Source organism: Bombina bombina, chromosome 3 (assembly GCF_027579735.1).
Source record: "Bombina bombina isolate aBomBom1 chromosome 3, aBomBom1.pri, whole genome shotgun sequence".
In the NCBI taxonomy this organism is placed as follows: Eukaryota; Metazoa; Chordata; class Amphibia; order Anura; family Bombinatoridae; genus Bombina; species Bombina bombina.
In genome coordinates this window covers 1,245,097,704-1,245,116,170 of record NC_069501.1, presented here as the reverse complement: position 1 = coordinate 1,245,116,170, position 18,467 = coordinate 1,245,097,704, and positions in this window count along the sequence as shown.

Below are 18,467 nucleotides of genomic sequence, written 5' to 3'. Positions count from 1 at the left end.
TAAACTATGGGGCATATTTTTAAAGCTCCGTATGGAGCTTGATGTTCCGTTTTTTCTAAAGACCGCTGCTCCATAACCTGTCCGCCTGCTCTGAGGCAGCGAACAGACATCGCCAGAAATCAACCCAATCAAATAAGACCAGGTTGATTGACACCCCCTGCTAGCGGCTGTTGCAATAATAAATGCCGACAGCATATACTGTCGGCATTTATCAATGTGCAGCAGACATGATTTGCAATATCGGATCATGTCCACTCGCACAATGATAATTCGGCCCCTAAATATTAAACTAACATTACTATTATACTAAAATTAAAATAACTACAAATTAAACTAAAATACGCATAAAAAAACTAACACTACTAAAAAATGTAAATCAACAATTAAAAAAAAAATTAAAAAAATAATAAATTACAAAAAATAAAAAACACTAAATTATGAAAAATAACAAATGAAATTATCCAAAATAAAAACAATTACACCTAATCTAATAGCCCTATAAAAATAAAAAAGCCCCCAGAAAAAAAAAAAACCAAGCCTACAATAAACGATGAATAGCCCTTAAAAGGGCCTTTTGTAGGGCATTGCCCTAAAGAAATCAGTTTTTTTCCCTGTAAAAAAATACAAAGACCCATCAACATTAAATCTCACCACCCAACCAACCCCCCAAAATAAAAAACCTAACACTAACAAAAACCTAAGCTACCCCTTGCCCTGAAAAGGGCATTTGTATGGGCATTGCACTTAAAAGGGCATTCAGCACTTTTTCATTGCCCTGAAAAGGGCATTTAGCTCTTTTAAGATACCCCAAACCCTAATCTAAAAAAAAAATCCACCCAAATTTTTTTTAAAAAAAAAAAAAGCCTAACACTAACCCAGACGATCCACTTACAGTTTTTGAAGTCTGGATAGCCAGACGGCGAAAAGTCTTCATCCAGGCGGCAAGGTCTTCATCCATGCTGCATCTTCTATCATCATCCCGGCGGAGCAGAGCGGGACCATCCTTCAAGACATCAGGCGCAGAGCGTCCTCTTCATACGGTCGCCTCCTTACACTGAATCTCCTTACACTGAATCTTCAATGCAAGGAGCCATTTCAAAATGACGTCCCTTGTATTCCTATTGGCTGATTTGATTTTTGAAATTCAAATCAGCCAATAGGATGAGAGCTACTGAAATCCTATTGCCTGTTCAAATCAGCCAATAGGATGAGAGCTACTGAAATTTGATTGGCTATTCAAATCAGTCAATAGAATTTCAATAGCTCTTATCCTATTGGATGATTTGAATTTCAAAAATCAAATCAATCAATAGGAATACAAGGGACGCCATTTTGAAACGGCTCCCTTGCATTGAAGATTCAGTGTACAGCGGCGACCGCATGAAGAGGACACTCCACGCCGGATATCTTGAAGGATGGACCTGCTCCAGGCCGAGGGAATGAAGATAGAAGATGCTGCCGGGATGAAGATAGAAGACGCCGCTTGGATGGATGAAGACCTTGCTGCCTGGATGAAGACTTCTCACCGCCTGGATGTCCGGACTTCAGAAACTGTAAGTGGATCGTCAGGGGTTAGTGTTAGGTTTTTTTAAACTTTTTTTTGGATGTTTTTTTTTTTTATATTAGGGTTTGGGCTATCTTAAAAGAGCTAAATGCCCTTTTCTGGGCAATGCCCACACAAATGCCATTTTCAGGGCAATGGGTAGCTTAGGTTTTTGTTAGAGTTAGGATTTTTATTTTGTGGGTTGGTTGGGTGGTTGGTTTTACTGTTGGAGGGGTCTTTGCATTTTTTTACTGTGAAAAGAGCTGATTTCTTTAGGGCAATGCCCTACAAAAGGCCCTTTTAAGGGCTATTGGTAGTATATTGTAGGCTAGGATTTTTTTATTTTGGGGGGCTTTTTTATTTTTATAGGGCTATTAGATTAGGTATAATTGTTTTTATTTTCGATAATTTTGTTATTTTTTGTAATTTAGTGTTTATTTTTTGTAATTTAGTATTTTTTATTTTTTCTAAATGTAGATTTAAATGTGTAATGTGTAATTTAGTTTTTTTTTAATTTGTAGTTATTTTAATTTTAGTATAATAGTAATGTTAGTTTAATTTATAGTTTAAACTTAGGTTTTTTTTAATTTCACAGGTAAGTTTTTATTTATTTTAAGATAGGAATATTGTAATTTTAAAATAAAGTTAGGTTGTTAGGTTTAGGGGTTAATAGTTTAATTTAGTTTTTTTGCGATGTGGGGGCTGTCAGTTTAGGGGTTAATAGGTTTATTTAGTGGTGGTGATGTGGTAGGCCAGTGTCATGAACTAAGCCTCCAGACTAAAAAGAAAAGGTCTGGGAGGCATTCTGCTAAGAAGGGCTGTGTGGGGATTTGAACCTGTGGCTCTGTGGTTACTATCCCTGTTTGCTTGCCAGTCGGTTTGCAACACACAGGTGTTCTCAATTCTGGAATTACTCAGAACCAATCCTGTGCAAAACCTCCCTATTTAAGGATGGCTCTTACACTGCATGTTGTCCTCACATTGGATCTGTTTTGTCAAGTCAGAACCTGTTTCCTGTACTACTTTGGAGAAAGACTTCACTGTTGCACCTGTTTACAAGGTATTACCAGGAGAAAGACTTTACCTTTAAGCCTGTTACCTGTTTACAAGTTTATTTTCTAACCTGTGCAATTCCTGCACTTCAGCTATTACCAGGAGAAAGACATTACCTTTAAGCCTGTTACCTGTTTACAAGGTTGTTTCCTGCCTTGTGCAATTCCTGCACTTCAGCTATTACCAGGAGAAAGACATTACCTTTAAGCCTGTTACCTGTTTACAAGGTTGTGTCCTGCCTTGTGCAATTCCTGCACTTCAGCTATTACCGGGAGAAAGACATTACCTTTAAGCCTGTTACCTGTTTACAAGGTTGTTTCCTGCCTTGTGCAATTCCTGCACTTCAGCTATTACCGGGAGAAAGACATTACCTTTAAGCCTGTTACCTGTTTACAAGGTTGTTTCCTGCCTTGTGCAATTCCTGCACTTCAGCTATTACCAGGCGAAAGACTTTACCTTTAAACCTGTTACCTGTTTACAAGTTTGTTTCCTGCCTTGTGCAATTACTGCACTTCAGCTATCACCAGGAGAAAGACTTTACCTTTAAACCTGCTACCTGTTTACAAGTTGTTTCCTGCCTTGTGCAAATCCTACATTTCAGTTATTACCAGGTGAAAGACTTTCCTTTTTGAATCTGCATCTCTGCTTACTTTGTTTGTTTATTTCCACTCCTGCCGTATGTGGACTTAACATACCTGAGTAGCACATTTAAATATATCCTGCAAGTATTTGCTCAATCAAAGTATTTTGTTTAAATAAATTTATCATTTTCAATCTATATGGCTTCTCCTAATCTTCATTTAAATCAACTGTTCCAGACAGTGAGGCTCTCACAAGATATCCTGAGACAGAACATGACAGCCAGAGGTTTAGGGGTAATAACTTTATTTAGTGGCAGCGATGTCGGGAGCGGCGGAATAGGTGTTAATATATTTATTATAGTGTGGGTGATGTTGGTTTGCAGGGAAATAGGGGTTAATAACTATATTATAGTGGCGGCGATGTCAGGGAGCGGTGGAATAGGGGTTAATACATTTTATTTGAGACGGCAATGTCGGGAGCGGCAGATTAGGGGTTAATTTAGTGTTTTTGCGATGCGGGTGGGCCTCGCTTTAGAGGTTAATAGGTAGTTTATGCGTGTTAGTGTACTTTGTAACAGTTTAGTTATAAGTTTTGTGTTACAGTTTCTTCGTGCAAAACTCATAACTACTGGTCTCAGGTGGTTGAACGGATCGTGTCAGTATAGGCTGGAAAGCAAGCATTTTAGCCTCACCACGCAACCTGTAATGCCGGCACTATGGAAATCCCACATAAAAACGTAATTTTCTTAAGTGCGGGACTGACATTGTGTTACAGGCTAAAATGCGTGCAATACAGCTATAGCTGAAAGATTCGTAATGGCTGCGTTCCGGTTTTTATGCTGAAATAGCCATTTTTTCAGCGTTAAAACCGGAACACGCAAAACTTGTAATCTAGGTGATTGCTTTTTTTTTTTTTTTATACCAATGTCCGGCCCTGTAATTGGTCTCTGATGGACCACAGAACCAAGCAGCATTTTACATGGTTTGTACATAAGGAGAGCATATTCCAACTAATAGTCTGTTTATTAAGAGAAGTCTTTCATATGATGTCCTCCAAAAGAGTATCAGTATCTGCAAAATCTCATGTGAAACATCAATATGATGTTTTCTATGGTTTGGGGTTAGATTGTAGTTAACATGTTGTCTTAATTAAGTTTTTGGACACAGACAACTTAGGGCTAGATAACAAGTGGAGCAGTATTTATGTGCACTAACTATGCTAAAAACAAGCTTTTTGTGCGCATTGGGTAGCGTCATATTACAAGTTCAAAGTATTCACTTGCGCACTTACCCGATGTGTGCAAAAAAACTGAAGTTACAGTATTGTTAACGTGTTAAAGTATTCACCCATAGAAGTCAATGGAGCAAAAAAGGGGAAAAAACCCTACTTGAGCGCAAACTCGATTGCATATTCTCAAGTTCGCTAATCCGACATCAATATTTCACATTCTAATGTTCTTCACATAGCAGAATATGTTCTATTTATTCATAAATACATAATTATATATATGAATATCTATTAAAAAATACATAGAACATATTCCGCTATGTGAAGAACATTGGAATGTGAAATATGTACAGTAAATGTACAGTATAATACTTTATTAAATATGAATTTTGCATAAATATGCTTTTTCATGTTTTCATCTACTTTACTGCAAAAGTCTCCAATGCACTTATATACTGTATATATGAATGCATATATATTTATCTGTTTATATGTGTTTATGCCTGTAAATACATATATACACATTTAAATACAGGGAGTGCAGAATTATTAGGCAAGTTGTATTTTTGAGGATTAATTTTATTATTGAACAACAACCATGTTCTCAATGAACCCAAAAAACTCATTAATATCAAAGCTGAATAGTTTTGGAAGTAGTTTTTAGTTTGTTTTTAGTTATAGCTATTTTAGGGGGATATCTGTGTGTGCAGGTGAATATTACTGTGCATAATTATTAGGCAACTTAACAAAAAACAAATATATACCCATTTCAATTATTTATGTTTACCAGTGAAACCAATATAACATCTCAACATTCACAAATATACATTTCTGACATTCAAAAACAAAACAAAAACAAATCAGTGACCAATATAGCCACCTTTCTTTGCAAGGACACTCAAAAGCCTGCCATACATGGATTCTGTCAGTGTTTTGATCTGTTCACCATCAACATTGCGTGCAGCAGCAACCACAGCCTCCCAGACACTGTTCAGAGAGGTATACTGTTTTCCCTCCTTGTAAATCTCACATTTGATGATGGACCACAGGTTCTCAATGGGGTTCAGATCAGGTGAACAAGGAGGCCATGTCATTAGATTTTCTTCTTTTATACCCTTTCTTGCCAGCCACGCTGTGGAGTACTTGGACGCATGTGATGGAGCATTGTCCTGCATGAAAATCATGTTTTTCTTGAAGGATGCAGACTTCTTCCTGTACCACTGCTTGAAGAAGGTGTCTTCCAGAAACTGGCAGTAGGACTGGGAGTTGAGCTTGACTCCATCCTCAACCCGAAAAGGCCCCACAAGCTCATCTTTGATGATACCAGCCCAAACCAGTACTCCTCCTCCACCTTGCTGGCGTCTGAGTTGGACTGGAGCTCTCTGCCCTTTATCAATCCAGCCACGGGCCCATCCATCTGGCCCATCAAGACTCACTCTCATTTCATCAGTCCATAAAACCTTAGACAAATCAGTCTTGAGATATTTCTTGGCCCAGTCTTGACGTTTCAGCTTGTGTGTCTTGTTCAGTGGTGGTCGTCTTTCAGCCTTTCTTACCTTGGCCATGTCTCTGAGTATTGCACACCTTGTGCTTTTGGGCACTCCAGTGATGTTGCAGCTCTGAAATATGGTCAAACTGGTGGCAAGAGGCATCTTGGCAGCTGCACGCTTTACTTTTCTCAGTTCATGGGCAGTTATTTTGCGCCTTGGTTTTTCCACACGCTTCTTGCGACCCTGTTGACTATTTTGAATGAAACGCTTGATTGTTCGATGATCACGCTTCAGAAGCTTTGCAATTTTAAGAGTGCTGCATCCCTCTGCAAGATATCTCACTATTTTTGACTTTTCTGAGCCTGTCAAGTCCTTCTTTTGACCCATTTTGCCAAAGGAAAGGAAGTTGCCTAATAATTATGCACACCTGATATAGGGTGTTGATGTCATTAGACCACACCCCTTCTCATTACAGAGATGCACATCACCTAATATGCTTAATTGGTAGTAGGCTTTCGAGCCTATACAGCTTGGAGTAAGACAACATGCATAAAGAGGATGATGTGGTCAAAATACTCATTTGCCTAATAATTCTGCACTCCCTGTACATATGTACACACATATAAACATATATACCCAGTTGTATGCAAAAGTTTAGGCACCCCTGACAATTTCCTTGAATTTCATTTATAAATAATTGGGTGTTTGGATCAGCAATTTAATTTTAACTGAAGGACACAGTAATATTTCAGTAGTGAAATGAGGTTTATTGGATTAACAGAAAATGTGCAATATGCATCCAAATGAAATTAGACAGGTGCATAAATTTGGGCACCCCAACAGAAATATCACATCAATATTTAGTAGAGCCTCCTAGCAGAAATAACAGCCTCTAGGAGCTTCCTATAGCCTGCAATGAGTATCTGGATCCTGGATGGAGGTATTTTGGACCATTCCTCCTTGCAAAACATCTGCAGTTCAGTTAGGTTTGATGGTTGCCAAGCATGAACAGCCCACTTCAAATCACTCCACAGATTTTCAATGATACTCAGGTCTGGGGACTGGGATGGCCATTCCAGAATATTGAACTTGTTCCTCTGCATAAATGCCAGAGTAGATTTTGAGCAGTGTTTTGGGTCATTGTCTTGTTGAAATATCCAGCCCAAAGTATCAAGTATCTGCTGATATTGAGTTGAATCCATGCGACCCTCAACTTTAACAAGATTCCCAGTACCGGCACTGGCCACACAGCTCCACAGCATGATGGAACATCCACCAAATTATACTGTGGCTAGCAAGTGTTTGTATTGTTCTTTTGCCGCCATGCATAACACCTCTTGTTATGATGCACAGTGACACCATCTGCAGCAAAATAATATTGTGTTCTCACCGTCCTTTGCCTCTCCGATATTTTACTTAGCCTGCCACTTCTGGCCTTAACAAGAACTGTGCCTGTGGTCTTCCATTTCCTCACTATGTTCCTCACAGTGGACACTGGTAGCTTAAATCTCAAAAATAGCTTTTTGTAGCCTTCCCCTAAACCATAATGTTGAACAATTTTTGTTTTCAGGTAATTTGAGAGTTGTTTTGAGGCCCCCGCTTCAGAAGAGAGTCAAAGAGAACCACAACTTGCAAGTGGCCACCTTAATACCTTTTCTCATGATTGGATGCACCTTTCTATAAAGTGCAAGACTTAATAGGGTCACCAAACCAATTGTGTGTTCCAATTAATCAGTGCTAGGTAGTTACAGGTATTCAAATCAACAAAATAACAAGGTTGCCCAAATGTATGCACCTGTCTAATTTCGTTTGGATGAATATTGCACATTTTCTGTTAATCCAATAAACCTAATTTCACTACTGAAATATTACTGTGTCCTTCAGTTATTTGATCAATCAAAATGAAATTGCTGATCCAAAAACCCAATTATTCATAAATGAAAATCATTGAAATTGTCAGGGGTGCCTACACTTTTGCATACTACTATATATATATATATATATATATATATATATATATATATATATATATATATATATATATATATATTCAGTATATATTCAGTATATATATATTTATATATATATACATATATATATAAATATATACATACATGTATGTGTATGTATCTCTATGTGAAAGCGCTTTAGATTACTTTTTTCTCTCTATCACCTGCGACCTCATATCTTTGAACCCTTATAACTTTTTTGTGCATTTTATCTTTCTTTCTATCATCTGTATATCTATCTATCTAATGAAGAGGTAAGTAGAGCAGCGGTTGGAAAAACTTATATATATGTATAGTTTCAGGATACATTGTGGTCAAAGTTCAAGCATAGTGGCTCTATGAACGATCACTGTGTTTATAGAAAATGGCAAAATATATGTATTAAGCAAACAAAATTGGCTAAGGCTGAACAACAATCTGAACAATAACACATCAAATCCTAGAAAGTTTTAGAAAGTCATAAATAACTTGCACACTCCCCCAATCCACTTCCAGCCCTCCACTGTCAAAGTGGACAGCCAAACCCTGCAAATTCCCTTAGCAGTAGCAAATTCTACTGTCAGATGCTCCACCACCCTGATTAACAAACTAATTTATGACACACAACTACAAATTGGGATCAGGCCCCACTAAATCTGCAAAGACCCAATATAGAGAAGTTCAGTTTTAGACCTGTACCCATCAATGTCTTTAAGAAACACTTAATAATCTAAAAATGAAAAACCAGTCTGGACCTGATCAAATACCAGCAATGCTGTTGAAGGTCAGTGCGCCAGCAATTGCTAAACCTGTCACAAACCTAATAAATGAATCCTTGGTGTCTGGATACATACCCAAACTTTGGAAGACTGCAAGAGTAGTGCCTATACATAAAAGTATGGAGATAACTTTGGTTTCTATCTATCGCCCAATATCATTGCTCCAGGTATTGTCAAAAATCTTAGAAAAATGCATCCATACGCAATATGTGAGTATTACTAACAACTATCTGACCCCTGATCAATCAGGTTTTCGCCCAAATCACTCCACTACAACTGCCCTCCTAAAAGTTTGCAACAAAATCCAAACTAGCATGGAACGAGGAGACCTAACTGGAGCAATTTTCTTTAATTTTGCAAATTCCCACGACATACTACTGCTCAAACTAAAAAACTCAGGTATTGGTGATCTTCCGCTAACCTGGTTTCGATCATATGTCTTGGATCGATCACAATATGTCTCCATTTCTGACAGCAACTCCCTCCCTCTCCCAGTCACATGTGGTGTTCCACAAGTTTCCATTATCGGCCCCCTACCATTCACATTATTTATAAATGATCTGCCAAATGTCTGCAAATCCTCAACCATACACAAGTACGCAGATGACACAGTAATCTATGCAAGCAAATCCGATCTATAGCAGCTTGAGGCAGTGCTCTAAGACCAGTTCACAGAGGTAGAAAAGTGGATCTCAAAAAGCAAACTCTTCCTAAACACTGAATAAACTGTCACAATCATCTTTGGAATGGGTCCTAAATTGCACAAATTACAAAATTATCATCTATGCATCAAAAGAAAATCAAATTGCACACTGACCACAGTCCACTCTTTCAAATACGTGGGTATGTTGATAGACCCCAATCTACATAGAAAAACTTGCATCTAAACTCTATCCAAAACTAGGTGCCCTGTGCAGAAACAAATCCTGCCTAAGCCCTACAGTAATGGAAACGATTGTACAGCAAATGCTGATGCCAATCATTGATTATGGGGATGTAGTATATGCACCTGCACCGCAAAAAACTCACCTTGATAAACTTAATACATTGTATAAGTCGTTCTGCTACTTTTTTGCTACAATGTAACTACAGGACCCACCATTGTGACATGCTAAAAGAACTAAACTGTCTGTCGCTGAAATCCAGACGCACACCTCCATCTTTCCTGCCTTGTGTTTAAGTGCCTTTCTGGGAAGCTCCCACCCTACCTGAGCAGAATGCTCTCCCTGGCTATTCCCACCTCCTATAGCCTCCAATCCAGTACAAGCACATTATTTTGTTTGCCTCAATACAAAAAGAAAGCAGCTCGATCCTCCTTTTCCTACAGAGCAACACAATTATGGAACAACCTCCCGCACACTTTCAAAACTTCCCCAAGTCTAAAATCCTTAAAGAGATCCCTCTCTACATATCTCAAAACAGAATGCACCTGTCATGGTTGATTTATATATTTTTTACCTGTTCTATGTTAAATTTTGCATATATTATTTATTAATATTGTTCTTGTATTTTATTGTACCCTATTGTATTAATGCAATGTTGTGTGGACCCAGGACATACTTGAAAATGAGAGAAATCTCATTGTATCCTTCATGGTAAAATATTTTATAAATAAATAAATAAATATAAATTTAGGTGTTAATATGTGTATATAATCATATACTTACATTGCGGTCTTTGACAAAACAGTTCCCAAAGACCGCAATATAATGGCACTTTTCAGTGCCGTTGTTTTCTAACACTCCACTCCCACTAATTTTAAAGCCCCAAAAACTGCTTAGGGAAGTTTTAAAAACTAAAAATAAAAAACTATAAAGCCCTCTATTTTGAGGGCATTTGGGGCACTTTTAGAAAATTAACCAGAGATCAAATCTCTGCTTAATTTTCTGAGCGCTAATTGCTACCGCTAGCAATATCCAGTCTCTTGTAATGGCTGGTTAATTACCACGCTATAATTTAGAGCTCCACTTGTAATCTAGCCCTATTTATCTATTAGCTATCTATCTATAGGCCAGATCACAAGTGAAGTGCATAATATCGCTTTAGTTAAAGCGATATTTGTGCTCCACTTTGTAATACTACGCTAATATGCACTGGTATTACAAGTTCACAGCAATGCAAACCAAGCTCACTTCCATAGAGCGCGCTTCCATAGGCACTTCTTTAGGCTCCTATGGGAGCCTCGTGTTGATGCTGTCACTGGTGGCATCAGAACTTTGTGCACCGAAAAGGTAAGCAGCGCAGGAATGGGCAGCACTTAGTAAATATATATGTATATGCTTATATACATATATATTTGTTCTAATATGTGTATATATATATATATATATATATATATATATATATATATATATATTAATTAGGTGTTCATATGTGTATATATATATATATATATTAATTAAGTGTTAATATGTGTATATGTATATATATTTATATATATATATATATATATATATATATATATATATATATATATATATATATAAAATTATCATGCTCCCGCAAACTGGCAAGTTTGCCCGTTTGCGGGAGCGCGATAATTTAGCGCTCCACTTGTAATCTAGCCCTATCTATTATCTATCTACCATTAAGATAAATGTTACCAACAAACAGAAAACTAAATTCCATGTGTTCTTCTTTTATTAAACAGGTTACATTTGTAAGTAGATCTTGTTGCAGAAAATTCAAGATGGAAAATGTATCTAGCACCATCACCGAATATGAACTTCTTGGAATAGCAGAGCTAGAGGGATTTGGATACCTATATGGTCTACTGTCTCTTTTCATCTACTCCCTGATAATATTTATTAGTCTTATGGTCATCTTAGTCATCTTGAATGAAGAAAGTCTCCATGAGCCCATGTACATACTCATATGTAACCTGGTCATTAATGGGATGTTTGGAAGTACATCATTATTTCCAAAACTGTTGTTTGACCTCTTTTCATCTTCTAAAACGGTGTCACGTGCCAGCTGTATAATTCAAGCTTTATGTGTTCTCACCTTTGGATTATATGAAATAGCTAGTTTTACCATTATGGCTTATGATACGTATTTGTCTGTGTGTCACCCCCTGCATTATGTCAATATAATGACCAATCATAATGTGCTAAAAATGATCATTGGTTCTTTTACCTTTTGTTTCATATCTGTGTTTGTTTCTATAACTCAAACGTCCTTCCTACCTTCATGTGGGACAAGCATTCAGAACATTTATTGTGATAACATGGCTCTTATTAAGTTACTATGTGTAGATTACTCTTTCAACAACTTATATGGGTTAATAGTTTTTGTAACTTACTTAATTTTAACTTTGTTATCCATAACTTACTCCTATGTTCATATATTTATGATATGTTTAAATGTTTCTAAAGATTCATATAAAAAAGCTATTCACACCCTGGTGACCCACTTGATTAATTTTTCTATTTTTCTGGTAGGGGCTTTATTTATTTTTGTTCGTTACAGACTTAATAATATTAACACTCCAGTTGTTGTTCACATTCTGCTCTCTGTAGCATCTTTAGTATTACCTCCATTACTTAACCCACTTATATATGGAATAAGGACAAAACTATTGCGAAGGAAAATAATTAATCTCATAAAAAAAGTTAAAATGTGAAGGGAAATTGAGTGTTTCCAGTTAATGCTTTAGATAAATAAAAGTATAATATAATTTCTGGTTTTGTCTCAGTCACACACAGTATTAAATAAAGTCTGCATGCAAAATAAAGGAGAGATTATAAGTTGCGTGCTAACTTTGTAGCCGCTCGATTGAAAACACTGCTCGAAGTAAACTTAAACGTGGACGGGTTAGCGTGGGTTTTACAAGCTGAAAATATTTAATAAGTGATCTACCATACTACAGGAACGGCACTATCTTCTGGGATTACTTATAGGAGGAGATGGGGAGGTGGAAATGAGGCGCTAGAAATAGCACTAGGGGTTAAAAGTACTATGGATAAAGTGATATCTTACTATTATATTGGTGTGTATTTAGAGAGTTAAAGGCTTGTAGATGTTGAAATCACATCAGATTAGATAATTAGCGACAGGTGTAAAACATATAAAGGTCTTGTAAATGTTGAAATCACTAGAAACAAGATGTAAAACATAAATAAAAAATTCATTACAAATATAACCCTATTAATAGAGAAGCACAAATCTTAGTGCTATAAAATGAGCATGTAAAATATACAATAAAAAATTATAAAAAACCTAAGTGTTGCAACACTGATTCATAAATTCAGTTTATTTTGATTAGCACTAAAAACAGTAGGTTTTCTGAGTAGAGATTTTTCTAAAGTATACCAAGGGTTAAACCACAAAAACGGTTACAAAAGTTATATGAGTGGTGATATAATGTATCAGATAAAAGTCAATCCTTGCAATGATGCCGTTAGGGATATATATCATGCAGTTATTTTCAGATTGTAATCCCATATGCAGCAATATTAGCTGTGTAGTGGAGTAATAATGGCAAATATCAGATTACAGCGGTATTCACGTTTGTAAATGAACAGGAATATTTGTAATTTTAAGTCAGTTCACTGAATATTCCATTTAGGTAAGGGTTATTAGTTTAGATGTTCTTACCCTTATTTGAAGATGAATCCAGCTAGCCTTATTTGCAGCGTTCTGCCTTATTCCCCAGCGCTTGATGATCACAGATGATCTGTGACCTACTAGGTATCAATCACATGTCAACCATGTGATATGCGTAGCAGGCAGGCGGGATGTCGGAAACCAAAAAAAAAAAGAATTGTGTTGAAGCAGGGACACACCTTCACACTGCCACCGACACACTAATGTGTCATGACACACAGTTTGGAAAGCACTGCTCTAAACACTCTGCACAGAGTTACGAACTTTGGATACAGAACAGATCTATTTTCGTAAACAACCTATGCACCTGTGACGTCACCAGCTGCACGGAGCTGTTCGAGACACCTGTGTCTTACCACAAAGGAATATCGAGCTCAGGAAAAGAGCAGGTAGGCACGCAAAGGTGTAGCAGCCCTGCAGCGTGGATGATTCACACTCCTATTGCTATATGTGTGATTTATTTATACATCTACATTTAAAAACGGAATTGTGATAAACTCACGACTGCTTTGGAACTTGTTAAACTAACACACAGATACGGATTACTGGTTATAAAGGGTGGATCCTGATTGCTATAAAGTGTTTGCCATTAAGTGATTGGGACTTCAGTTTGACATACTAAGAGTCTGAACTGACATACACGAAATATAAACGCTGTTTTTCTGTGCATAAGGAAAATATCATTTGTGGCTACGGCAGAGCTGAACTATTATTTAGGCTACTATTGTAGGATTTATTAATTTCACTCCTGCATTAGGATTTACTTATGTTTTAATATTTGTTGTTTTATGACCGGTCATATATATGTCTATGTTGTTTATAATAACATGTTTTATTAAATATTGATTATCTTGTGATATACTCCTTCATGTTTAATCTTTTTTATCATATTGTGGTTGCTATATTTATTTTACACTATATAGTGGCTCATCAAATACTCATATATACCATATAGTATACCTATATAGGCATTGGTTCATTATTAACCTCTTAGCTGTAAGCGCACACACACACTTTCTATTTATTATTAGTCCTTTTCTTTATTTCTGCTTTATGGGAGCAGATTAGTGTATGTGCAGGGGATAGATTTGCGCAACATTTAATTTTTAAAATTGTACACTTGATTGTTTCCCATATATTTGGTTGCAGCATTTCTTAGAATAACTATTTTTATATAATAGACTAACTGTGTAGTTTGCATTCTCTCTATACATATAAATATGGAATTATTCACATTAAAGGATCAATTTCTTTCTAATGTGGCTTCTGAGATTAATGTTGTGGATAACACCGATAATGTAGACCTAGGAGAGTTAAGGTCTAAATTAGAAAACTTATTGGAACTAAACAAAATATTGAACTTGTGTTTTTAGAAAAATATATTACAAATAAACTGATACCGAGAGGTTTAAGATTGGAAAAGAAATGCACTTTTGAACTTAATGAAGAACACAATATTGAATGGTTCGAAACCTTAGGGAAAGCCTCATTTGGTTTAATAGAAATACTTAAGAAATCTAGGACAGCTAGTTTAGCTGACTTTAAAACAAAAATAGATACAATTAAAGAGAAAATAGAAAACCACCAGGATAGCGATATATTTATAAATAAACAAAAAGAAATCATTGATAATCTCAATGACACCAGTAAAAATATATTAACAGTTAAATGGCGGAAACTAAATAGGGACCATCAGGATTATCACCAGAGTATTACTCCTCCAGAATCTTTAGAAGGGACAAATTCTGGTAAATCAGACAAGATAGAACCCAAACAGTATCCATATGAGAATGAGAATAGACATATCCATACAGAAGAGAGGTCTTCAAATGAGGATCAGAAACCCAATGAGTATTACCCCAGACAGAGACATAGAGGATGGTACAATAGAAACAACACTCAAGGAACAAAAGATAGAGGTTACTATAATGAGAATACTTCTCATACACAAGGTTATTTGGATAGAAATGAACAACACCAAAACAGATGGACACATAGGAATAATCACTTTTACACTTCACCAGGACATAATAGACACACATATGAAAGAAGAAATGTTAATTTTGAGAACAAAGATCAAGATTATAGACACAATAGATTTGAGAATAACAAAGAAGATAATTATCACTTTAGAGAACACAGAGAGAACATATCTGTAAATAAAGATTATTATAATTTTAGAAAACCCACACAATACACTTATGAACCACAGCATAGAGATTATATTACAAAAAACTATGAGAATCACCACACAGAGCAAAGAGAATTCTTTAGAGGGAATACGCCAAACCACCTAAAGAAAAAAGAATGGTCCAGTCCTATAAGAAATAGATTTCAACCGATAGCTGCACAAAAAGACACAATAGATGATTCACGTATTGATGAAGAGTCAAACAGACCCAGTACTTCTGGGGATTTTTTAGGGATAGGCAATCCACTAGATCAAAGAAGAACACGTTCAAAAAGAAATATAGTGGAACTAGGGGAAACAGAAGGGGAAAGAAATGTACAATCCAAAAAGAAATAGAAATAGAAAAAATAGGCATATTTAATCTTAGTAAGAAGGTACTTTCAGAGGACGAATCAAGAGTGTTACAATTGGGCCTAACCTTTGCACCTACAATCAAATTGAATAAATTTGAAACCCACATTCACATTAAACAATTCGTAAGACAATTAACCCTTAAGAGACACTTTATTAAAAACCCCTTAGAAAGACAAGTCAATAAAACTTCAGAGACATCTAATGAGATTGTACACACTCTACTTAAACCTAAATCTATGTTCTACCCGTACCAAAGTAAAGGGAGTAACATTGAAGTCTTTGAAAGACTAGTTTTATCTGAAGTAGCGAAATTAAATGTAGAAGATAATAGTGAAATTAAATACAATATGACTAAGAAAGAAATGGAGGTCCTAACTCAATTGCAAAAAAATAAGGACATCACCATTAAACCGGCCAATAAGGGTGGAGGACTGGTCATTATGGATACTTGTATATATATATTGTGGAGGCCAACCATCTACTTAATGATACAGACACCTTCAAGAAACTAAAATTAAACCCCATGAACAAAATCAACACAAAATTACATGACATTTTAAAAACAGCTAAGGAGAATAATCTGATTAACACCAAAAAATGTAATTTCATTTATCAAAAATATCCTAAAATGGCTATGTTTTATTTCTTACCCAAAATTCACAAAAACTTAATAGATCCGCCAGGACGCCTGATAATTTCAGGCATTTCTTCGATTTGTTCTAGCCTTTCCCTATATGTCGATACACAACTCCAGAATTATGTACAAAAGTTACCTTCGTACCTTAACCTCTTAAGGACATATGACGGAATTTTTCCATCATAAAACAATTGAGCAAACTGAAAGCTGTGTCCTTAAAGGGTTAAAAACACTACAGAAGTGTTACATTTATTGGAAAATCTTAAATGGCAGGATGATTACATTTTGGCGGCGAGCTATGTGAGCCCGCTTTACACTAGTATCCAACATGACAAAGGTATCGCAGCTGTGGATTGGTCCTTAAAAAGTGAAAATAGTATGCAATTGAAACATAAGCAGTTTATTCTGGAATATATCGAATTTATACTTGGTAATAATGTGTTTGCACTCAATAGTAATTTATACCTCCAAGTACAAGGTACTGCAATGGGCACGAGGTTTGCTTCCAGCTATGCTAACCTGTTTATGGGTAAATGGGAATAACATTTTATCCAAGAACATAGACTGGGAGCAAACCTTGTGCTGTTTAAAAGATCTATAGACAATATCTTGATAGAGTGGAAGGGGAGTGAAGAAAGCCTGATTACTTTTTTTGAAGACATGAATCATAATGATCTGAATTTAAAATTCACATATACACTAAGTAGACAAGAAATTACATTCCTCGATTTGGATATATATGTAGAACATGGTGAACTAGCCACGAAAATCCATTTTAAAACAATAGATGCTAACAATTATATCCCAATACACAGCTGTCACCTGAAACGTTGGATAGACAAAATCCCTAAGGGACAGTTCCTTCGAATAAGGCGTAATTGCTCCAAACTCTCTGACTTTAATTCACAAGTTAAAATCTTAGAAGATAGATTTTTTAGAAAAGGGATATGACCCAGCAATATTGAAGACAACTATTATTAAAGTTAGAAATATGGAAAGGCAAGATATACTTTCTAAAGCACCAAAAGTTAAAACCACTCCAAACGAAACTCTGAAAGTACCTTTAGTGACTAATTACAACTGTCACCATAAGTATTTAACAAAAATATTAAATAAACATTGGCACTTAATTAAATCGGATCCCATTATAGGAGACATTATTTCTGAACATCCCAACATTGTTTTTAGGAAAGCTACAAACATCAGAAATATACTTGCGCCTAGTGATTTTATGAAAAAAAACACAACAATTTAAGATGCAAGATAGAGACCTATCAGGAAATAAATTGCGGGGATATTACCCCTGCTATAGCTGCAAAGCATGTCAACACAGCACTAAGTGCAAGGAATATACATCTACTAACACAGGTAAAAAATACAACATTAAAGAGACTATCAGATGCAGCGACATAGGCATTATATACCTCATCCAATGTACATGTGGGAAGCAATACTTGGGGGAGACCTCCAGGATTTTACGTACAAGGATTAGGGAACATCTTAACCTAATCAAAAAGGGCGAGCAGGAAACCAGATTATATGAACATTTTAGGATAAAACATCAGAATAACATCAATGACCTTAAATATTGATGTATTTGTAAGATCACTAAACCTTGGCGAGGGGGAAACTATGATCGCTTGCTTCTTAGAAAAGAAGCAGAATTCATTTATGAGCTACAAACATTATACCCTCAAGGTCTTAATTCTTAGCTGGACCTTAACCCTTTTATTTTAGATTGCTGAATCACACTATTGTAATCTAGTATATTTTCTTCTTGCAATATATGTATAAAGGGTTTATAATACACTATTTTATACTATTTATGAAGAGTGATGAGCAACATTATAGAGACTTTTTTCACTTTTAAAAATTATGCCTTGTTCTAATATAGTATATTTTCTTTTTGCCATATACGTATAAAGAGTTTATAATACACCATTTTATACTATATGAGGAATGATGAGCAATATTTTAGGAATTTTTTTTTACTTTTTATGAAATACTACAGTATCCAT